The 25,077-nt window shown below is 46.0% G+C and overlaps 1 protein-coding gene across 1 annotated transcript in view; it reads right to left on the minus strand.

The window, feature by feature from the left end:
• LOC140703802 (uncharacterized) overlaps nt 1–24,884 on the minus strand; it is a 48,665-nt gene extending 23,781 nt beyond the window's left edge. Inside the window, 4 exon segments of the mRNA XM_078386951.1 lie at nt 6,077–6,177; nt 15,038–15,126; nt 23,470–23,590; nt 24,805–24,884. The gene's annotated coding sequence lies outside the window, so the exon portion shown is untranslated.
• Between the last annotated feature and the right edge of the window lie 193 nt (nt 24,885–25,077).

Below are 25,077 nucleotides of genomic sequence, written 5' to 3' on the forward strand. Positions count from 1 at the left end.
TTCCAAAGGCAAGGGGCCACTGCTGAGAAGGCTCTGTTTCTTGTTCTTTCCCTCTGGGCCTCCCTCTGCGTTAGGCCCCTCAGTCTCCATTCCTGGCTAGAATGAGTGATTCAGGTAGATATAGCTGGGAGGAGACATTCTGCTAGATATCGAGGTCCTGAACCATTTAGGGCTTTATGTCATCATTAACGCTTTGAAAACGATGCGGAAATGAACAGGCAGCCAATGCAAGGCAACCAGAGTGGGGGAAATATGCTGACAATTTCTCGTTCCACTAAGAAATCTGGCCGCCGCATTATGCACCATTTGAAGCTTCCACATCAATCTCAAAGGTAGCCCCATGTAGATCGCATTGCAGTAGTCTAATCTCGAGATTACAAGCACATGGACCAGAGTAGTTAGGGCCCCAACATCAAGATAAGGAAGTAGCTGGGCAATCTGCCACAGATGGAAATAGGCAGAGCGGACCACAGACGCTACCTGGGTTTCCATGGTGAGCGCCGGATCCAGATGGACCCCCAAGCTGCGAACCTCACTCTTTGCGATGAGAGTCACTCCCCCAAAAGAGAGGGAGTTTCCCAAATCACCAGTGGAGGGGCAACCCACTCTCAGGACCTCCGTCTTGTCTGGGTTTAGCCTCAGTCCATTCTCCTGCATCCATTGCAGGACGAATATTGTTAAGTCCCTTGAGGAATTTTTTGAGTTGGATGAGAAAACAACTTGGAAGAAGGAGAGCCGTCCGGTTGAGCCATAATGGCTGACAGGTAAACCTTCAGTGTGGACTGGACAGACTGAAACTGAAGAGATGAAGGAGGTAAGAGAGTAAGGTCTTTAAGGAGATGGGTACTGCAGATAAAGTCATTGTCATGAGTATATTTAAAGAAAGATCTCCATTTGTTTTCATATAGGGGAGTGGTGAAAGGTTTGCGAGCCCGAAGGAGAACCTGCATCAGGTCGGGAGTATCCTCCAGGCTGCAAGGCTGAGAGAGGCAACGATGGGGTGAAAGATGAGGTCGTGGTTGAGCGAGAGGACATCTGGGTGGAGAGGAAGGCGGATTATGTCCGACGACATCGAGACCAGGTGAGTGAACCATGGCTGGCAGGGCCAGTACGAGGCTATCAGGATCGCGGTTGTGACCTGTATTGAAGGTCGCAGAGGGGAGAAAGACCTGTGTGGGCAAGTCCACCAGTCGAACTGGGAGGCCAGCTCTGGCAGCAGAGAAGACGGGGGGGTCTGTGACTGGGTTGAACAGAGAGAGAAACCAGGCCTGCAGAGACCTTATTTTGAGCCTGGAGTGTTGGATGACGGCCGTCGTCAATGCCATGAGACCTAGGAGGTGCTGGGCGTGGTGCGCCGACACAGAGTGATGAGTCTGGAAAGGGCAGACAGTCTTTCAAATTTTTCTGATTCTCTCTGAGGGCAGAAATGCAGTTGCGCAACGAGAGTCTATCTCTGTGCTGATGAACTTTGCTGTTTGTTTTGGGGTCAAGTGAGACTTTTCCAAGTTGATCTTGAGACCGAGGCTTTGAAGGGTGTGGAGTGTTGTGTCTCATGCCCGTATGACATTGTGGTATGATGCCGCCACTATCAGCCAGTCAGCGATGTAGGGATGGATGTTTATGCCCTGTAGGTGGAGGAAGGCGGTTACCGCACTTGGTAAAAGTCCGAGGGGTGGTTGAGAGCTCGAACGAGAGGGCACAAAATTGGAAGGCAGTGCCATTGAAATGAAATCTGAGGAATTTTTGGTGGTCCGGGTGAATGGAGACATGGAAATAGGCGTCCTGCAGGTCAATAATTATGAACCAGTCTCCTTGCGAAAACAAAGGGAGAATAGAGTCCAATGTGAGCATTCGAAACTGTCGAGGGGATATGAAACGGTTGAGATGAGTGAGGTCGAGGATGGGGCGGAGGCCTCCATCTTTCTTAGGAACAGTAAAGTATTTTGAGTAGAAACCGTTGAGGGAGTCCGAAATAGGGACTGGTGAGATGGACTGTTTTTGGAGAAGTTTAGTAACCTCGTCTTGCAGAGCAGAGGAGTAGGGGGTGTACCGAATAACCCGAGAGGAGGCAAGTTGAAGAATTCTATAAGGTAGCCAGATGCTATTATAGATAGAACCCATTTGTCTGATGTAATGGCTTGCCAACGATGGAAAAATGGGGCCAATCTGACACAGTTCAGTGGCTGAAGAGAGGTTTTGGAAAAGGGAGGCAAAAGTGGTTGTCAATATTGCTTACCCTTTCGCTGTCCTTTATAAAAGGATTGGCGTTGACGAGGGAGACTCTGAGGCCGGTACGATGTCATCAGAGGTTGAGGAGCAGGCAGGGCCCTGTCAGTTTGCTGGGGGCGGTACTGCCTGTAAGGCTGGAACCTTTGGTTCTGGTATTGCTTGGGGTTGTACTGACCTGAGCGGTAGAAGGGTCTTTGGTAAGAGGTAGACGGTTGATTGGAATAAGAACGTGCAGTCTTACGCTTCTTGTGAAAGTCTTCCATGGTGTCATTGGTTGTTTGATTGAACAGGCCAACACCGTCGAAGAGCAAGCCCTTGATCCTGGTCTTGGTGTCATCAGAGATCAAGGAGGACTTGAGCCAAGCATGGTGTCAAAGGGAAATGGAGGCGACTAAAGTTTGGCATTGAAGGGAAATGCACCGCAATTCTTTGGTATTTGGCCAAGGAGATGGCCTGAGAATGGATGTTGATGAGATCAGATCCCATAGGTTCAGGAGCTGTATCGATGAGGGAAAGGACCTGGTTCTATAAGTGACGCTGAAAGGCGCCCATGGTTGCCTGGTAGCTTATACTTCTAAGCAAAAAGGACTGCAAGAGTAAACTCTTTTCACCAGTGTGTTGACTTTTCTGCTGTCCTTATTGGCAAGAGTGGGTTTAGATCTGGCGTGGGCTCAAATCTGGCTGGACTCGATGATAATGGAGTTAGACACAGGGTATTTGTTGAGGAACTCGGCATCGACACCATGGGTCCTGTAGAGACCATCGGATCTGCATGGTAGAAGGAGGTTTTCCCCAAGTGTCCTTGATAAGCTGGAGAATGTACAGTGGTACCTCGCTTAACGATTGCCTCGTTTAGCGATGTTTTCGCTTAAAAATGTTTTTTTTTAAAGAATTCTATGGATTGTTTAACGATGTTTCCTATGGGCGATTTTCACTTAGCGATTTTGGGACCATGCTTCGCATAGCGAATGCATTTTTAGGTCCCCTGTTTCGCTTAACGATGTCGGTTTTTTCAATTTTAAAAGTGTCTTAAAATGTTCAAAAATGTTTTAAATGCTGTGCAAACTTAATTTGGCTTTGATCTGACTTTTCGTTAATTTTTTGTGAATTTTCTCTCCCCCATAGGAAACAATGGAGCCCAACTTTTGACAGCTCCATTGTTTCCTATGGGGGAGAAAAGAAATCACAAAAAATTAACGAAAAGTCAGCAACTATTTTAAATGCTTGGATTCGTTAGAGCACCTTCTAAATCGTGTGCAGACTTAGTTTGGCTTTGTTCCGAGTCTTTGTTAATTTTTTGTGATTTTTTTCTCCCCCATAGGAAACAATGGAGCTGTCAAATTTTGACAGCTGTCAAAAGTTGGTGGGGGGAAAAATTCAGCAAAAATTAACAAAAAGTCAGATCAAAGCCAAATTAAGTTTGCACCCGTTTTAGAAGGCGCACTAATGATTCCAAGCATTTAAAACAGTTTTTGAACCTTTTAAGACACACTTAAATTTGCAAAAATTGACATCGCAAAACCATTGAAATGCATTGAATAGGCTTCAATGCATTCCAATGGAGGAAACATTGTATCGTTTAACGTTGTTTCCTATGGGTTTTTTCCGTGCCTATTGGAATGGATTAACCGGTTTTCAGTGCATCTCTATGGGAAAACGCGTTTCGCTTAATGATATTTTCCCATAGCGATGTTTTTTTTTTAACCAATTAACATTGTTAAGCGAGGCACCACTGTATTTATTAAAGGGAAGACTCAAAGGAGTGGGACGCTCCTGGTTGATGTCATCGAACACCGGGTCGGCATCAGCAGACAAGGGCTGTTCAATGTTAAGCTGCAGGGCTTGTGCCATCTGATAGATAAGGGTAGAGTAGGAAGAGAAGTCGTCTGAAGAAGATGAAGCATGGCTGTCCCTCATACCTGGAAGTGGAGGGGGAAGCTCAGGTTCATGAGAGGATTCGGAGTGCTGTGCTTCCGAAGATGCAGGGGAGCCTGGAGATGAAGGACAGTCTGACTGAATAAAACCCTCTGTCAAGGGGGCTTGGTGTTGCTGAGTCGGAAAGACCTCAAAGGGATCATGGGGTGGGATCGGAGGTGCGGGACACGGGGGTAAGGCTTTACAAGCCTTGTCTTGCTTTTGAAGTAGCAGAGCTGACTTAGCCAGGACCGAATGGCGTGCAGAAGAGGCCGAGACTGCCAGGGCAGAGGTGGACGTCCACAAAGGGAGCGGCTTGGGAGAGTTCCGGTGTCGTTTGAGGCCGTTTAGCCTGTTCGGGGCAAAAATCGCTTTGCGATGTCATAGACCTTGGTGGAGAAAGGTGCTTTCATTTCTCCCCTCTCTTCCGTGGAGAAGGGGGGACCTCCAGATTGGATGCCGAGCTTTCAGCTGCCCGCCCTGAATCAGGGTTGAAAAGGGCCGAGGCCGGGCTGGACTGTGGCGCAGCCCCAATGAGGCCAATGCTTGGTGTTGGAAGCGGCATCGTGGGGGGGCCACAACATCATGGGCTTCATCGCTATCCGAGGCTAACTCAGGGGCTTCTCTGGATGACTCCTCGAGGACAGGGAAGGGCAGAGAAGGCTGAGGGGGCTCCACGCGGGGCAGCCTGTCCTTTCGAAGCTTTTTAGAGGCGCTCTTGGACTTTTTCTTCAAGGCTGGATCGTGCACTCGAGATTTTTCAGAGGAGGGCAAGTTGTGCTTACCAGATGGCTTTGTTTTCTCTACAGTGTCCTTAATTGGTAGCACTGGTGTAGAGTCAGAGGTGGACTAACCCACTGGAAGTCTATCCGCTGAAAGGGCGGGAGATCTATCAGCCTTCGAAGATGCAGTTGGAGGATTCGTGGCCGTTTGCCAAAAGTAAGACAGAAGTCTTTGGAGCCTCTGTTTAAGTGCCGGCTTGGTTAGATTTTTACAAGCAGCGCACAAATGGGTCGGGTGTTCCTCACCCAGGGAAAAAAGGCACTGGCTATGGCCGTCTGAAAGTGCAATTATATTCGCAAACATTGTACAACGTTTCAAAGGAGATGACGAGGCCATAAGCAAAGAACTAGTTGGGGGAGGGAAGGGAAGGGGAAAGGGGAAGGGAATAAAAACTGTGGAAGCCAATTAGGCAAACAAAAAGATGTGGATGATCATTAACTAGGTAATTAAAGTAAAGATAAGCAAACAAAAGCTCAAAAGAGCCTAGAAAAATAGCCAGAAGGCAAATAGTGAAGCGCTCAATCTTTCCTGAGAACGTTAAGCTCAGTGGAAAAAAAGGAACTGGGGAAGATAGTGGGTGGGAGGAGCATATACCTCATGGAGGATCACACCATAAAATTGTTACTTTCAGCTCTAGAATCTTCCGAGAGAGTTAGCACAGGCACAGACAATACCCATATGTGTGCATTCACAGAGGCCACGAAAAAGAACCCTTGATTTCTAAAGTGTGGACCTCCCTCAGACGAGGAAGCAAGTAAGAAAGAAGTTGAAAGGGAAGTTTACAAAAAAAAAAAAATCTCAAGAGTGCATAGTCTTTTTAAAACAACATTACTAGGGCCGAGTGGAAGTGTATACTGCAAAAAAAGGGGGGGGCTCAACTAAGTCCAAGAAAGTGCCGGAATAGTTAACAAGCAAAGTTACAGATTCCTTAATGAGAAAACGGGGGTCTTTCCATAAATGGAATTTTTTCCCAGATGAGGAAAATAAAAAGGAACATAAATCCTGGCAAAAAAAATGTAAGAAGAAAATAAAAAAGGCAAAGAAAGACTTTCTGGAACATATGACCAGCAATATAAGGGGGAATAATAAAAGCTTCTTTAAATATTTTAGAAGTAGGAAACTTGCCAGAGAAGCATGTTACTCTACTCACGCCACACGTGTCACCGGGGGGTCTTCTCTGGAGGCCTGGAAATGGCCAACAGGGACTCAAATGGGAAGAAGCCTTTTTCCAGCAGCAGAGGTGGCAGAAACCTATAAAGAGATTCACACCTTGGTAGAATTTGTATATAAGACTTCACGAGCCTTAGATCTCTTGGAGGATGTCACTATGGAAATACAAGCAAAATTAAAGGCTAAAGTAGTTTCCCCGAAGAATATGGTTTTGCAAAAGAGGTTAGCCACTCGTAGGATGCTCCTGCATCATGGCGGCCTGCGTGCGTATATAAATCAAATACCTTGTATGTACCATGATGCCTCAAAAGGACTAGTATGGGATCATAATGTGTTAGCAGGTTCTAAAGTCTGCGATTAAGGGACAAGTGTTAGGACCTTCAGATTTCCATCACAAAGTCCAGCAAACCACGTGATGAAAATAATTCCACTGGAAATTAGGACAAACTCTTTCAGCCCAAATGTGCTGCAATCCCTCAAAACAAAGAACTTCGGTTTGATCCTGATTATAGTGAAAGTACAAATCCACCACTTATTTATTTATTTATTTATTTATTTATTTATTTATTTATTTATTTATTTATTTATTTATTTATTTATTTATTTATTTATTTATTTATTTATTTATTTATTTATTTATTTATTTATTTATTTATTTATTTGCTTTATAACCCACCTATCTGGTGTAGGGAATACAGGAAGACTGACTATGCCCAAGATTGGCACATATAGCTGTCACTAAAAACTCAATTAAGGAATTGTGTAAAAGAAAAAAGGCAAACATTTATCTGGGAACAATGCAGCAAGTTCCAAAAGGAAGTGACCCAGAAAAACAATGAACCATTTGGAGCCATCGTGGCCGGCTCCTCCAGGCTGGAAGTACAAGAACCTGCCATAATATCGCCACAAAAATGAGCCCAATATTTTTCAGACCTTTTTTTTTACAAAGATAGAGGTGTTAGACTGTTTATGGATTGTTGCTTTATCACAGTGAAGGGGCTTGAGTAATTTAGAGAAGCTATGGGCTATGCCGTGCAGGGACACCCAAGACGGACAGGTCGTAGTGTAGAGTTCTGATCCACCTGGAGCAGGAACTGGCAAGCCACTCCAGTGTCTTTGCCAAGAAAACTCCATGGACAGAAACAAAAGGCTACAAGATATGATGCTGAAAGATGAGCCACTCAGTTTGGAAGGCATCCAACAGGCTACTGAGGAAGAGCGAGGGACAAGTAGCTCCAGAGCTAATGAAGTGGTTGGCCAAAGCCGAAAGGATGCTCAGCTGTGGACACGTGTGGAAGTGAAAGGAAAAGCCAATGCTGCAAAGAAAAATACTGCATAGGAACCTGGAATGTAAGATCTATGGACCTTGGTAAGCCGGATGTAGTCAAACAGGAGATGACAAGAGTATACATTGACATCCTGCGCATTAGTGAACTAAAGTAGACAGGAATGGGCGAATTCAATTCAAATGATTATCATATCTACTCTTGTGGGCAAGAATCCCGTAGAAGGAATGGAGTAGGCCTATAGTCCACAAAAGAGTGGAAAAAGCTGTACTGGGATAAAATCTCAAAAATGATGGAATGATTTCAATATGAATCCAAGGCAGATCGTTCAGCATCACAGTAATCCAGATTTATGCACCAACCACCCATGCTGAAGAGGCTGAACTTGACCAATTTTATGAAGACTTACAACACCTTCTAGAACTGACAACAAAGAAAGTTGTTCTTCTCATTTTGGCCTTCGGCGTTGAAAATGAAGCAGGGCAAAGACTAATAGAGTTTTGTCTAGAGAACAAGCTGGTCACCACAAACACTCTTTTCCAACAACACAAGAGGTGACTCTATACATGGAAACCACCAGGTGGGCAATACCGAAACCAGACTGATTATGTTCTCTGCAGCTCTATACAGTCAGCAAAAACAAGACCTGGAGCTGATTGTGGCTCTGATCATCAGCTTCTCATACCAAAACTCAAGCTTAAACTGAAGATTGCAGGGAAAACCACTGGTCTAGTCAGATATAGTAAAGGTAAAGGTTCCGCTGGACCATTTTTTGTCCAGTCGTGTTCGACTCTAGGGGGTGGTGCTCATCCCCGTTTCCAAGCCATAGAGCCAGCATTTTGTCCGAAGACAATCTTCCGTGGTCACATGGCCAGTGCAACATAGACACGGAACCCTGTTACCTTCCCACCGAGGTGGTACCTATTTATCTACTTGCCTTTGCAAGGTTGGCAGGAGCTGGGACAAGCGACAGGCACTCACTCCGTCGCGTGGATTCGATCTTACAACTGCTGGTCTTCTGACCCTGCAGCACAGGCTTCTGCGGTTTAGCCCGCCGTGCCACCACGTCCCTGCTAGTCAGATATCATCTAAACCAAATCCCTTATGAATACACAGTGGAAGTGAAGAATAGATTTAAGGAACTAGATTTGGTATACAGAGTGCCTGAAGAACTGTGGACAGAGACTTGTAACATTGTACAGGACACAGCAACTAAAACCATCCCAAAGAATAGGAAATACAGGAAAGCAAAGTGGCTGTCCAACGAGGCTTTACAAATAGCAGAGAAGGGAAGGGAAACAAAATGCAAGGGAGATAGGGAAAGTTATAGAAAATTGAATGCTGATTTCAAAAGAATAGCAAGGAGAGACAAGAGGGCCTTCTTAAATGAACAATGCAAAGAAATAGAGGAAAATAATAGAAAAAGAAAAACCAGAGATCTGTTCAAGAAATTGGAGATATTAAAGGAATATTTTGTGCAAAGATGGACATGATAAAGAAGTGGGCCTTAGAAAGCCTGGCTAACAACAAGGCCAGTGGAGGTGATGGCATTCCAGTTGAACTATTTAAAATCTTGAAAGATGATGCTGTTAAGGTGCTACATTCAATATGCCAGCAAGTTTGGAAAACTCAACAGTGGCCAGAGGATTGGAAAAGATCAGTCTACATCCCAATCCCAAAGAAAGGCAGTGCCAAAGAATGCTCCAACTACCGTACAATTGCACTCATTTCGCACGCTAGCAAGGTTATGCTCAAAACCCTACAAGGTAGGCTTCAGCAGTATGTGGACCGAGAACTCCCAGAAGTACAAGCTGGATTCCGAAGAGGCAGAGGAACTCGAGACCAAATTGCTAACTTGCGCTGGATTATGGAGAAAGCCAGAGAGTTCCAGAAAAATATCTACTTCTGCTTCATTGACTATGCGAAAGCCTTTGACTGTGTGGACCACAGCAAACTATGGCAAGTTCTTAAAGAAATGGGAGTGCCTGACCACTTTATCTGTCTCCTGAGAAACCTATATGTGGGACAGGAAGCAACAGTTAGAACTGGTCATGGAACAACGGATTGGTTCAAAATTGGGAAAGGAGTACGGCAAGGCTGTATATTGTCCCCCAGCTTATTTAACTTATATGCAGAATACATCATGCGGAAGGCTGGACTGGAAGAAACCCAAGCCGGAATTAAGATTGCCGGAAGAAATATCAACAACCTCCGATATGCAGATGATACCACTCTGATGGCAGAAAGTGAGGAGGAATTAAAGAACCTTGTAATGAGAGTGAAAGAGGAGAGTGCAAAAAACGGTCTGAAACTCAACATCAAAAAAACTAAGATCATGGCCACTGGTCCCATCACCTCCTGGGAAATAGAAGGGGAAGATATGGAGGCAGTGTCAAATTTTATCTTCCTGGGCTCCATGATCACTGCAGATGGAGACAGCAGCCCTGAAATTAAAAGGCGCCTTCTTCTTGGGAGGAAAGCGATGACAAATCTTGACAGCATCTTGAAAAGCAGAGACATCACCTTGCCAACAAAAGTCCGAATAGTCAAAGCTATGGTTTTTCCTGTCGTGATGTATGGAAGTGAGAGCTGCACCATAAAGAAAGCAGACCGCCGAAGAATTGATGCCTTTGAATTGTGGTGCTGGAGGAGGCTCTTGAGAATCCCCTGGACTGCAAGAACAAACCTATCAGTTCTAAAGGAAATCAACCCTGAGTGCTCACTGGAAGGACAGATCCTGAAGCTGAGGCTCCAGTACTTTGGCCATCTCATGAGAAGAAAAGAGTCCTTGGAAAAAACCTTGATGTTAGGAAGGTGTGACGGCAAGAGGAGAAGGGGACAACCGAGGATGAGATGGCTGGACAGTGTCTGCGAAGCAACCAACATGAACCTGACACAACTCCGGGAGGCAGTAGAAGACAGGAGGGCCTGGCGTGCTCTGGTCCATGGGGTCACGAAGAGTCGGACACGACTAAACGACTAAACACACACACACACACACACACACACACACACACAACAGAAGCAGAGGAACTAGAGACCAAATTGCTAACATGCGCTGGATTATGGAGAAAGCCAGAGAGATCCAGAAAAACATCTACTTCTGCTTCATTGGCTACCTCCTGAGAAACAGATACGTGGGACAGAAAGCAACAGAACGGGATATGGAACAACTGATTGGTTCAGAATTGGGAAACGAGTACTACAAGGCTGTACAGTAGTGCCTCGCAAGACTATAGTTTCGGATGACGACGAATTTGCTTTACGATGAGGTTTTCGGAGTGATCTTGCGTTTCATTTAACAATGTTTCCTATGGGTGATTTTCGCTTTACGTTGTTAGGGACCTTGCCTCACAAGACGGTTAAATTTTAGGTCCCTGTTTTTCACTTTACAATCTTTTTCACAGCTTGGTCTTGTTTCGCTATACGAGTCTTTTAATGATCTCTGTTTCGTTAGACGGCTGTCTTCGCTTGTGAACCGCGTTTTGCTTAACAATGTTTCCTATGGCAATTTTCTCTTTACTATGACAATCTGTTCCCATTGGAATGGATTATCAGGTTTTCAATGCATTTCAATGGAAAAACGTGTTTCACAAGATGATGTTTTTGCTTAACAGCGATTTTCAGGAATGAATTAACATAGACTTGTGAGGCACCACTGTATATTGTCCCCCTGCTTTTTTTAACTTATATGCAGAATACATCATGCGAAAGTCCAGAATGGAGGAATCTCAAGCTGGAATTAACATTGCCGGAAGAAATATCAACACCACCGATATGCAGATGATACTACTCCGATGGCAGAAAGTGAGGAGGAATTAAAGGAACCTTGTAATGAGGGTGAAAGAGCAAAGTTAACATCAACATCAAAAAACTAAGATCATGGCCACTGTTCCCATCAGCTTGTGGCAAATAGAAGGGGAAGATATGGAGGCAGTGACAGATTTCACATTCTTGGGCTCCGTGATCACTGCAGATAGTGACAGCAGCCACGAAATTAAAAGACACCTGCTTCTTGGGAGGAAAGCGATAACAAACCTTGACAGCATCTTAAAAAGCAGAGACATCACCTTGCCAACAAAAGTCAGAATAGTCAAAGCTATGATTTTTCCTGTAGTGATGTATGGAAATGAGAGCTGGGCCATAAAGAAAGCTGACCGCCAAAGAATTGATGCTTTTGAATTGTGGTGCTGGAGGAGACTCTTGAGAGTCCCCTGGACTGCAAGAAGAACAAACCAATCCATTCTGAAGGAAATCAGCCCTGAGTGCTCACTGGAAGGACAGATCACGAAGCGGAGGCTTCAATACTTTGGCCATCTCACGAGAAGAGAAGAGTCTCTGGAAAAGACCCTGATGCTCGTAAAGAGTGAAGGCAAGAGGAGAAGGATGAGATGGTTGGACAGTGTCATTGAAGCTACCAATGTGAATTTGACTGAACTCCAGGGGGCAGTGAAAGACAGGAGGGCCTGGTGTGCTCTCCTCTATGGAGTCACAAAGAGTCGGAGTTCCTGTACACTGTATTTTTGGGGTATTCTCTGCCTTTAAGAGAAGTCCCAGATGACTTTGCATTGGAAAGAAGAGAGGAGATGTCAATGTGCAATTTTCACCATGGAGGGATGGGAAAAGAGCAGTGTGTCCCAGGGATCGGTCCTGGCACCAGTGCTTTTCAACCGGTTCATCAATGACCTGGAGACAGGGATAAGCAGTGAGGTGACCAAGTTTGCAGATGACACAAAACTTTTCCAGGTGGTGAAGACCAGAAGGGAATGTGAAGAACTCCTGAAGCATCTCTCCAAACTGGGAGAATGGGCAGCAAAATGGCAAATATGGTTCAGTATGAAAAAAATGTAAAGTACTGCAAATTGGGACATCAAATCTTTTTTTATATCAGCTAATGGGTTCTGAGCTGTATGATCAGGAAAAAGAGCTTGATGTGCTGGCAGACAGCTCGATGAAAGGGTCAACCCAGTGTGCGGTGGCACTGAAAAACGCCAATTCCATGCTTGGGTTAATTAACAAGGGGACTGAAAATAAAGCAGCCAACATTATACAAAAGGCTGGTAAGGCCACACCTGCAGTAATGCAGATAGGAAAGGCTACAGTGTTTGGGGCTCCTGAGTCTAGAGAAAAAGTGCCTGGGGGGGGGACGTGACTGAGATCTATAAAATTATGCAGGGAATGGAGCAAGTGGATGGAGGAAAGCTCTTTCCCTCTCACACAAGATGAGAACCCTCAGGGGACATCAACTCCAATGGAGAGTAAAAAAAGAGGAAAGAAAATATTTCTTTACCCAGTATGTTGCTAGTCTGTGGAACTCCATGCCACAGAATGTGCTGGTGACATCTAGCCTAGATGCATTGAAAAGGGGGATTGGGGGGATTTCTGGAAGAAAAGTTTATCACAGGTGACAAGCCATGATGGGGATGTATAGTTCCCAGGCTTCAAAGGAAGGGACCTCAAAAGGCCAGATGCAGGGAAGGGGGATCAGGAGACAGGTCTCTCGTCATCTTGTGTGGTCCCACAGGCATCTAGTAGAGATATAGGAGGCTGGACTAGATGGGCCTTTGGCTTGATCCATAAGGACTCTTCTCTTAATTACGTTATATTTTAGCTCCAGAGACAACAACCTGCTAGCTTCCCCTCCACCCTGAGCTTCCCCTCTACCCTGAGATGATATGACTTAGGCCTCTGATGGCACCACGAAGCCTGTGGAGGAAAAGACAGAGAAGAGCTGAATGAAGCCGTTTCTCAGGCTTTGACATCCATCACCATCGAACATAAGGAAGGGAGAAGACACAGATGAGTGACACCTTTTCTGAAGAAAGACGTATTTTAACACATCTGGGTGCCATAGCCCTAAAAGCAAAAGAAAAAAATTGCTCCATTCTTTGTGAAGTCTGCTGATGGGCCACTTATTCACTTTCCTTCTTTGCTTCACTTTCCAGAGGATTAGCAGCGTGTTTTTAAATTTGTGTTGTTTTTACATCAAAAGGTACAAATGCCCAACAGCCCCTTTCAAGACGATCAGAGGGAGTTTCTTCCCGGAAAGTCGATTTAGGATTGCAACCTAAAGATGGGGTCCCTCCCTAGTCATGCTTAAAACAGATCGGACAAGAATGAAGGGAGTGTGTTTCTTCATTTTGTTTATTTCAATGGGTCTGATCAAAGCCCTGCTAACTTAATAAAACAACAGCAGCAACAGGAGGAGAAGGAGAGGAAGAAAGCAGAATACTGGCCCAGGTCAAAGTGAAGGAGTATTTTTAACTCCCCATCTATTTCTTACATGATTTTTAATTCCTTAATTTCGAATCACTCCCTTGCTCTTTCTAAATGGAGGAGACCCACCAGCCAGCCTGTGGGAGTTTGTCAAGGCAACCCCAAGGTCAATGCATGGATTAAAGAGCCCTGCACTTGTTAAGATTAATAATCCGATCTTTCATTTGCTTTTCCCTTTTCAAAGTTCCCCAAAGCAGAAGCAGCTTCTTTAGTTCAATCTTCAAGATCCCAAAAGGGGAAAGAAGAGACTCACAAGAGCCCCATGAGAGAAAGGGGTCAGAAGGGTCCAACCTTTTGCACAAAGAAAGTGGAGGGAGTTTAAGTCAGCAAAGAGAGGCAGAGGATGAAGGGGAAGGAAACATTGCTCAGCCAGGAAACCTTTCTACTGGGGCAATCGGGAGAGTACAGGATGGAGCCGAAAGTTAAGGGAAGGGTGGACACAAATAGCAAATGGAGAAAAGAGAGAATGCAAAGCGGAAGAACCGTCACTCACGCAGAAGTGTGGAATCACCTTCCCAGAGGAGATGACCGGAAGGGGAGAGCGGTGGACTGAGGAGATGCTGCCCCTCTTGTATTGGCTGGTGTCAGCCTCAAGGGAAGTCCCACAGAAAGAGGATTACAGTAGTCTATTCTTGAAACTATCCTGAGCGTGGACCAATCCGGGGAGTGATAATTACATCCAGGCAGGGGCCCAGCTGCACAATCCGTCTAAGAGGGAAGTAGGCGGATCAGACCATGGGCGCCACGTGCTTCTCCACTGACAGCGATGGCTCCAGGAGAATGCCCAGCGTGCACTGGAAACCACCCAAATCACAGACAACAGGAGCATGCAGATGGAGGACCCCCATATTTTTTGGGTTCAGCCTCAGCCTATGGTCCCTTTTATCCTCCCATTGAAGGAGAAGGTGGGAACAGAAATGATGTTGCCTGTTAATCAGTTATCATAAGAGTCCAAAGTACAGGTGAAGAGTGCAAAGCAAAATTCCCCAGTCTGGCTTGTCTGTCAAGGGGAGGACAAGAAGGGAGGCTTGAAGGGGAACCCCACACACACACACACACCCCAAATCAGGACAACCAAGGTTTGCCTCTTGTCAACAGGACCGGCCCTTGGTGAGCATGGGGTTGGGGTGAGCAGGATTGAGGTATTTTTTTCAAAAAAAGAACTAAATAAGATGCAATGTAAACCATACCCCAAAACACCACCGCTGTGCACATGTTCAAAGAAGAAGTGTGGTGTCGTGGATGGAGTACCAGACTGGAAACCAGGAGGCCTGGATTCAAATCTTTGCTGGGCCAGGGAAACTGAGAGGAGAGAGAGTGTGTGTGTGTGGCGAGGGGGGGGGGAGGCTACTTCCGCCACCTCTTGAAATCTCACTTACCTTGCAAACGTTGGGAGGGATGTGGGATTTCGGTTCTTCCTTTTTGGTCACAAAAAGGCAAAGAGAATTCCGCTCAGTCTCGCCCCTTCCTAAGAGAAAAGAAAAATAGAAAAGATCACCCTGGAGGCTTCGTGGATAAAAGCAAATCAAAGACATTTCCTTACGGGATGTGCCTTCGTTATATTTCAATTGAACGGGGCTCCATCCCCATCTCTCTCTCTCTCTCTTCTTCAGGCAACAGAACAAGAGGAACACAAAAGCAGGCGGGCAGGCAGGCGTATCTTCCCTCTGACACATACAATGAAAGAAAGCAGCAGCATACAAGATGGGACGTCTTTCATTGTTTATTTAAAATATTTTTAATCTTACCTTCCTCATTAAAAAAGACCCAAGATAGCTTACGTGAATCAGAAAAAGGCAATATTTAAAACTGAAAAACTCCAAGACTACAAGCGCTAGAATGAATCAAACCAAAGCTACACTAAAATAGTACTGTAAACAGAATCAACATCTAGAAAACACCAGAGCCCGTGTGATGTAGAGGATTGAGGGTTGGACTGGACCCTCTGTTGTCACAGGACCATTTGTAATTCAAATTATGGTTCTTATTATTTGGGGGTTATTTGTATGTGCTATACCTAGACCTTTGCCTCTGTGTATTGCTATTTGTTCAACTCCAAGCCCAGGAACAGCTAAACAAAGAGGAGGACATTTAGATTCATCATTGTTTCTATTGTCATAATTTTAAAAGGGGGGAGTGATGCCTGGATATGGCCAAAATTAGTTTTTTTCCTGGTCTTGGGATAGAAAATATTATTCTACTTATTTTTTCCAATATTTCTTCTCCCTTGAGCTTTGAATTAAGTCAAAGGCCTATATTTCACACCTTCCAGTCCCTCACCTTTCAACTAGCAGATGGCCCAGTTAGGAATGCTGCCCAGAGGCCAAACACGGATAGAACCATAGAATCACGGAAAAGTGAAGTTGGAAGGGGCCTACAAGGCCATCAAGTCCAACCCCCTGCTCAATGCTGGAATACAGTCAAGGCAGATCTGCTAGCTGATGATCCAAACTAGTCAAAATATAAAACACAGCAGGGACCGAGAGGCTGAAGGCCATAAATCTGGGTCCTGATTGGACTTTGGTTCAGCTGGTTGCGTCTTGTCTGACCTCTTGCTGGAGCTAAAATATTGGGTAGCAGGCTTGGTCCGTAACAAAATGGTCACAGTGCCAGAGGACTGGAGGACGACACATCTCACGCCAATCTTTAAAAAGGGAAGGAGGGGGGACCCAGGAAACCACAGGCCGGTTAGCCTAATGTCTGTTCCAGGGAAGACAGTGGAAAGCCTGATCCAAGATAAAATCTTTAAATACACAGAACAACAACCTTTGCTGAGGGAGAACCAGCATGGCTTCTTTAAGGGCAGGTCTTGCTTCACAAACTTTTTAGAACTCTTTGAAAAGCTCAACAGGCATGTAGATATGGGCAAATTGGTGGATACTGTCTATCTGGATTTCCAGAAGGCATTTGACACGATCACTCACCAAAGGTTGCTGAGAAAAACGTCACAGTCAGGGGATAAGAGGGCAGGTCCTCTTGTAGACTGAGAATTGGTTGAGAACCAGGAAACAGAGAATGGCCAGCGGCCAATTTTCAAAATGAAGAGAGGGAAACAGCGGTGTGCCCCAGGGATCTGTCCTGGGATCGATGCTTTTCAACCTGTTGATCAATGACCTGGAGAAAGGGATAAGCAGTGAGGTGGCCAAGTTTGCAGATGACACGAAGCTTTTCTGGGTAGTGAAGACCAGAAGGGATTGTGAAGAGCTCCAGAAGGATCTCTCCAAACTGGGAAATGGGTGGCAAAATGGCAAATGCTTTTCAATATAAGAAAATTTAAGAGAATGTAAAGTAATCAAATCTTTTTTTATGAGCTAATGGGTTCTGAATGATCTGTGATGGATCAGGAAAGAGATCTTGGGGTCCTGGTGGACAGCTCGATGAAAGTGTCCACCCAGTGTGTGGCAGCAGGGAATAAGACCAATTTGATGGCTCTAAGGATCACTAAGAATCGTATTTCCTCATCAAGCGTGTTGTTAGTCTGTAGAACTGTTTGGCACAGGATGTGGTGAAGACATCTGGCCTAGAGGCCTTGAAAAGGGGATTGGACCGATTTCTGAAAGAAAATTCCATCACACGTTACCAGCCATGATGGGGATGTATAATCTCAAGGTTTAAATAAAAAGTACCTTAAAAGGCCAGATGCAGGGAAGGGGTATCAGGAGACAGTCTCTTTCGTTGTCTTGTGTGGTCCCAAGGGCATCTGGTAGAGCCAATATGAGATATAGGAAGTTGGATTAGATGGGTCCTTGGCCTGATCCAGCAGGGCTCTTCTGTTAAGTACGCTATATCATATCTCCAGAGCCAACAGCCACTGAACGGGAAAAGCTGCCAGCTTCCCCTCCATCCCAAAGAAGAGACGATATGGGTAAGGGCTCTGACTTCTAGTAAAATAGATTTAAGATTCCAACCTAAAGATCGGGTCTTTCCCTAGTCGTGCTAAAACGAGATTGGACAAGAACAAATACAGTGGGGTCTCTACTTAAGAACATCTCTACTTAAGAACAATCCAACTTAAGAACAGCTCCATTTGCTAAATTTTGCTTCTACCTGAGAACAGAAATCCAAGATAAGAACAGGGAAAAAAAAACTTTCCTGCTCTTTTTTTAACCTTAGGTCATCTTAGGTTAAAAAAAATTCTCCCTCTAGTGGTAGAGTACGTATTAACCAGCTTTGCATTAGTTCCTATGGGAACTAATGCTTCAATGTACGAACGCACCTCTACATAACAAAAAAACAGCCAGAACGGATTAATTGGTTTTCAGTCTATTCCTATGGGAAATTTTGCTTCATCTTAAGAACATTTCAACTTAAGAACACCATTCCAAAACGGATTAAGTTCTTAAGTCGAGGTTCCACTGTAGTTTCTATGGACGGAAAAGAGCAGATACGGATTAAATGGTTTTCAATGCATTCCTATGGGAAATGCAGATTCAACATAAGAACTTTTCAACTTGAGAACCACCTTCCAATACGGATTAAGTTCTTAAGTAGAGACCCCACTGTAAAGTGAGTTTCTTCATTTTGTTTATTTCAACGGGTCTGATCAAAGTCCTGCTCACCAAATGAAGCAGCAGCAGCAACAGAAGGAAAAGAAGAAACCAGAACACCAGCCCAGGTCAAAATGAAGGAGGATTTTTAACTCTCCAGCTATTTCTTGGATCATCTGTTAGGGGGAGGCACCAAGGTGTGCTTAACAACGATGTTCACAAGTGCTAAATATCCTGGATGCTCAAACCCAACAAGAAACGTTAAGTTGTGTTTCATTTTTCCCTCTTCCCATAATTGTCTTCACCTTCCCAAGGGCATCAGGGAACTCCCAGGCATAGCCCTGCCCCCCCCTTCCCATCAGCTTGTGAAAGTTTCAGGCTTGTGAAAGAAGTCTTGAGGAATCCAGGCTGAAATGTTCCCCTCCCTTTCTTACATCCTTTTTAATTCCTTAATTTGGAATCACTCCCTGGCTCATCCCACATGGAGGAGACCCACCAGCCAGCCTGTGGGAGGTTTTCAAGGCAACTTCGAGGTCAATTCACAGATTAAAGAGCCCTGCACTGGAGGAGATTAATAATCAGATCGTTAATTTGCTTTTCCCTTTCCAAAGTGCCCCAAGGCAGAAACAGCTTTTATTTATTTATTTTATTAACAACTAGGAATAAAGTAAGGAGCACAGAAGGTAGAGGGGGATATGGGGGGAAAGAGGGGGAGGGGAACACAAAATGTACTGTCATCCAATCTGTTCAAGTTGCAATATCTAATTGACTTTCCGCTTTTCTGCAATTTGGATGCCCTTCAGTTTTCAACTTAGTTACATCTTAATTTAAGGTTTCGATTTACCATCCCCAAGCAAATGGGCAAGAGGAAAGGTTTAATCGGATATTGAACGGAATGTCTTTACACCTGTGGAGGAACTGGGGGGAACCACCAAGGAAAAATCCTTAATTTGAAAAAAAATTCTTGCCATTTCTGGCTCACTTCCTTCCTGGTTTCGTGAAACAATCGCTCCTCCTCCGCCACAGGACGGGCAATGCCTGCCCCCTGCGGCAGCTGGGGCTGCCCCCACAGCCTGGGATTGGGTCCCCAGTGTTCCGGGTGTGAAGCTCTGCCTCCCTCCCTCGGCTGTGGTTTTCTTCCTTCCTACCAGATCCCTCCCTTGCTTGCTTGCGGGGTCGAGGAGACCCAGGTACCCCATCTATGTCAGATGCAGGGGAAGAGGGGTCTCCGGAGAAAGGGGTCTGATGGTCTTGGGGGCTCCCACAGGGAGAGACTAGAAGGGGGACTAAGAGGGGCCCCTGGGCCTGATCCACCACAGGGCTCTCCTTAGGCTCTTCTGTCCCTTCCTCTAAGAGAAAGGCAAGAGGGGAAAAGGCCCTCTCCCACCTCTCCCTCTCCAAAAGAACCCCCCATGCAGGACCGGCTCCTTCCGTTCACCCTCCTGGATCCCAAAAGTAGGAAGGAGGAATTCGGGAAAGCGCCCCGACAAGCTGTGTCTCACCCGCAGCAGTTAACGCAGGGTGGAGCTCAGCCGGACTAGGAGCTAAAACAATAATAAAACTCTGGACATGTTCAGAGAGGCAGCGTGGTTGGTAATCAAACGGGGATTCCTGCAACCTGGGTTTGGAGTTTGATTTCCCCCCCCCCCATGGGCCGCCTCCTGCTGGACGTCACTTCACAGGCTATGAAATGAAGCAGAAAGGACAGCAGAACCAAAGGGACGGGACGAAGCAGACGGAGATGTCACCCCCGCCCAGTCCTCTGAGAAGGGCGGAGAAGAAGGACCGGTCAGGTCAAGTCCATCTCTGTGGCCTCTCTGCCCCTCGAGAGCGGCTACAGGAGACCTGGGGGTGGTGACCCCCCTCCCCAAAAGGCTCCTGGGGCTGCCGGTGATGGGGCTCAAATCCTCTGACGTCCTTATACAAGCGGCACAAGAAAGGGCCTTCTGCTAACGGGAGAGTAGCTGGCTGGAGAACTCTGGGGTTTCGGATCGGTGCCTGTGGAGCCGGAGGTTGGGAATTTGATTCCTCCCCCCCCCCCGCAATTGGGCTGCCTCCCGCTAGAAGAGCCAGCCGGAGTGACCTTGGGCTAGCTCCACCGTCCCAGGACAAGAATGATGATGACTGTTATAATAGGATGGTGGTGCCTCAGATGGCAATAAAAAACTCACCTGCCTTCCAAAGGTCAGAGGGATCTGGCGTTTGATCTTGTCTCTTTCGGTCCTGTACTCTGGACAAGATTTACAGGGCATTTTCTTTTAACAACGTAAGATTTTAAAATGAATAGTTAGATAGAAGATAGCCCATAGTTTCCAATCACACCTGCTTCCCAGGCAGAGATACACCACCTGTCGAAACTCTGAAAAACAAGTACTACAAAATCCATCTCCTCACATAGACCAATCAGCCTAACATCAATCCAAGAGAAAATTCCGGAACACATTATTAAGCAGACATTACGCAAGCACCTAGAAAACACTGCATTAAAAAAAAAGAAGCTCATATGGATCTGTGAAGAACAAATCCTTCTAGACTAACTTGATCTCATGTTTAACCTTTCTGACAGAAAGAGGGAATACTGTAGACATAGTACAGTGGTGCCTTGCATAACGGGCACCCCGTTTAAACGATGAATTCGCATAGCAATGAAGAATTTGCGATCGCATAACAATGTTTCCTATGGGGGAAATCGCTTTGTGATGATTGATAAGCTGTTTCGCTTACCGATTTTTGCATAGCAATGGTTTTTCCCCAGCTGCTCGGCGGTTCCAAAATGGCCACCAGGTAAAACAGGGACGGATTCCTCGCTTACCGGGCAGCTAAAAGGGCCGCCGTATGCAGGATATTCTCTTAAAAGGTAAGTTTTAAGCCCATAGGAACACATTAAACGGCTTTTAATGCATTCCTATGGGCTTTCTAATTTCGCATAGAGACGAATCCGTATAGCGAAGATTTTTGCTGCACAGATTATCATCGCTATGCGGGGCAACACTGTATAGCTTGACTTTAGCAAAGCTTTTGACCAAGTGCCACATGATGTTCTGATTAGCAAGCTAACTACATATGGGCTGGATAGAATAACTGTCATGAGGATACAGAGTTGGCTATAGAATCGTACTAAAGGACAAAAATGGTAGGGACCTAACAGAAGCAGAAGATATCGAAAAGAAGTGGCAAGAATACACAGAGGAATTATACCAGAAAGATCTCGATGTCCCAGACAACCCAGATAGTGTGGTTGTTTATCTTAAGCCAGACATCCTGGAGAGTGAAGTCAAGTGGCCCTTAGAAAGCCTGGCTAACAACAAGGCCAGTGGAGGTGATGGCATTCCAGTTGAACTATTTAAAATCTTAAAAAATGACTGTGTTAAGGTGCTACACTCAATATGCCAGCAAGTTTGGAAAACTCAGCAGTGGCCAGAGGATTGGAAAAGATCAGTCTACATCCCAATCCCAAAGAAGGGCAGTGCCAAAGAATGCTTCAACTACCATATAATTGCACTCATTTCACAAGCTAGCAAGGTTCTGCTCAAAATCCTACAAGGTAGGCTTCAGCAGTATGTGGACTGAGAACTCCCAGAATTACAAATCAAATCAAATAAATTTATTGTCATTGTAAGTATATACATAGCATACCCATACGACGGAATTCACACAGACATCCAGAGACCAGACCCACATGCGCACACATAAAAAGCTGGATTTCAAAGGGGCAGAGGAACTAGAAACCCAATTGCTAAAATGCTCTGGATTATGGAGAAAGCCAGAGAGTTCCAGAAAAGCATCTACTTCTGCTTCATTAACTACACAAGAGCCTTTCACTGTGTGGACCACAGCAAACTATGGCAGGTTCTTAAAGAAATGGGAGTGGCTGACCACTTTCTCTACCTCCTGAGAAATCTATACGTGGGACAGGAAGCAACAGTTTGAAATGGATATGGAACAACTGACTGGTTCAAAATTGGGAAAGGAGTACGACAAGGCTGTATATTGTCTCCCTGCTAATTTAACATATGCAGAATACATCATGTGAAAAATTGAACTGAAGGAATCCCAAACCGGAATTAAGATTGCTGGAAGAAATATCAACAACTACCGATATGCTGATGACATCACTCTGATGGCAGAAAGTGAGGAGGAATTAAAGAACCTCTTAATGAGGATGAAAGATTAGAGCCCAAAAATGGTCTGAAGCTCAACATACAAAAAAACTAAGATCATGGCCACTGGCAAATAGAAGGGGAAGATCTGGAGGCTGTGACAGATTTTACTTTCTTGGGCTCCATGACCACTGCAGATGATGACAGCGGCTACGCAAGATCCTGAAACTGTGGCTCCAATATTTTGGCCATCTAATGAGAAGAGAAGACTCCCTGGAAAAGACCCTGATGTTGGGAAAATGTGAAGGCAAGATAGGAAGGGGGTGACAGAGGACAAGATGGTTGGACAGTGTCGCTGAAGCCACCAACATGAACTTGACCAAACTCCGGGAGGCAGTGGAAGACAGGAGGGCCTGGCATTTTCTGGCCCATGGGGTCACGAAGAGTAGGACATGACTTAACGACTAAACAACAAACAATAACCCATTACAGTGGTGCCTCGCTAAATGATGTTAATCCATTCTGTCAAAATCACTGTCTTGTGAAAACATCATTTAGCGAAGCGCAGTTGCCTACTGGAATGCACTGAAATCCTCAATCCGCTGTTAAAATCATCTGTTAGCGACGCATCAGTCCCGAAAAAACTCATTTTACGAAGCGCGGACCATGCTATCAAAATCGTCGTCTAGTGAGGCATCGGTCCTGGGGGAAAAAATGTCTTCTGAAGCGCGGAACGAAAGTTCGTCCAGTGAAAATCGTTCATAGGGATAGCCGGTTTGCAAAGTGCTATAGCGCTTGCAAAAACCCATTATCTAGCTAATTTGTCACCCTGCAAGGCAATCGTCTAGCAGAGCACCACTGTATATTACTAACCGGACACAGTGAAAGGCGGAAGATGGCAGTACAGGAAAAAAATTTTAAAAAAGCTTCAGGTTGCCAAAGGAATTAAATCTACAAACCCACCTAGTTAATGTTATTTATTGAGGAAGGAGAATCTTTCATAGATATTGATGAGTAGCTAAGCTAATATCAGACTCTGAGGCTCTTACATTTGGAGGGGATTGTGAGCCAGGTTGAAATGAGAACATTTTAAGAGCATGTTTCAAAGCTCTTATATCCCACGTCTGCAACGGGACAGAGAGTGAGGTGGGAGGAGGGAGTAAGTAATGAGAATTACTATTGCATTGTATATGTTCAAGACATTTGTTAAAAAAAGAAAGTTACCTGGAGAGACGTTGATGCCAGAAATCTCCAGCAGGAGGTCCTTGCGCAGAGATCTCAAGCCTTGATCCAGAAGATCCCATACTCTATTGGGGTCAATACGAGGTCACCTCCTCAAAGGCCACTGGAAGCGGGAAGGAGAAAAGAGTCTTACCTTTTCTCGGTAAGGCTTTGGCACTGTGTTGCGTCAGGAGATCCTCATAAGAAAGTACCAGACCAACCCTGACACACCCACCCACACCTATGGCGAGGAGGACATGGAGTGGGTAGTCAGGAGAAGTGAAAAAGAGGTGGAGCAAAAGAGAGACACCCCACCAACCCCAAGGCTCCTCCTACTGATGGGTGGGGCATCTCCTCCTCCTCCTCCTGGATCCCCCCCCAAAGAATATCCAAAATTCCCCACAGCCAAGTGTGGGCGAAGGAAGGCCTGGGAGGGGTTACCCAGAGGTTAAACCCCTGTACTGCAGCCAAAAGTGTACTTGCGGCCTGGGGTTCAAATCCCAGGTAGCGGCTCAAGGTTGACTCAGCCTTCCATCCTTCCGAGGTCGGTAAAATGAGTAGCCACCTTAATGGGGGGGCAATGTGTAGCCTGTATAATTAAAAATTGTAAACCGTACGGAGAGTGTTTGAAGTGCTATGGGGCGATATAGAAACAGAACGCTTTTTTTTTTTGGCTTTTGCCTCTCTTTCCCTTTGGAAACCCTCCCAAATATAGGAAGGGAAGCAAAAACAGAAAAGGGAGGTCTCGATGCTAAACGCACCTAAAAATAACAGAAGGAAAGCCCTCCTAAATCAGACCATGGCTCTCTCTCCCTGGTCCGGCCAGATGCTTCTAGGAAGCATGTGATGGAGGTGGGGGGAGGAAAGGGGGGGAATCCCAAAAAACACGGAGAAGCCTTGGAGGAGGAGAAGGTGGTGTGTGTGTGTGTGTGTGTGTAAGTGAGTGAGTGAGTGAGTGAGAGAGAGAGAGAGAGAGAGAGAGAGAGAGATCCAGGGCCCCAGAGATCCCCCTCTCCCCTTTGAATCCCCCCCTCCGCCTCCCTCTGGGGGCCTTCGCTTCCACTGGAAAACAGGCCTTTCTCTACAGCTTTAAACCAGGCGCTGAGCCAGGGAGGGAGCCTCAGAAGTCCCTGCCCCGGGTGGCTTCCTCAACGGGGGGGGGGGGAGTGGATTCCCCTCCTCCTCCTCCCCCCCCCTCCGGCCGAGGCTCTACCTTTAAGCCTCCCCCTCCTCCTAGAAAGACGCCTCGCCCGCGATCCCTCAAACCTGTTGGGGAAAACTCAGCCCCCCCACCCCCACCCCCACTCTCCCGGGGACCGTGGGGGGGGCCCTACTGACCAGAAGAGGCTCCTAAAACTCCCCCAACCGCCTTCCTGAGGCGAGCCGTCCGGCCACCTGCTCAACTACGCATGCGCCACAGCCCCACCCGCTGGTTAGCCCCCCCCTTACCGTGGGACAGAGGAGCGCATGCGGGAGAGCGAGCCCGAGCACACAGTGAGCCGTGGGTGGGGCTTGGAGGGTAGCCTGTCAGTCACTCGACGGGGAAGAAAGGGGGTGGCGGAATCGGCCGTTCTTGCCCCAACCAGCCTTCCAGAGGGATGGGCTTCTGCC

The sequence above is a fragment of the Pogona vitticeps genome, chromosome 2, assembly GCF_051106095.1.
Source record: "Pogona vitticeps strain Pit_001003342236 chromosome 2, PviZW2.1, whole genome shotgun sequence".
Taxonomy (NCBI): Eukaryota; Metazoa; Chordata; class Lepidosauria; order Squamata; family Agamidae; genus Pogona; species Pogona vitticeps.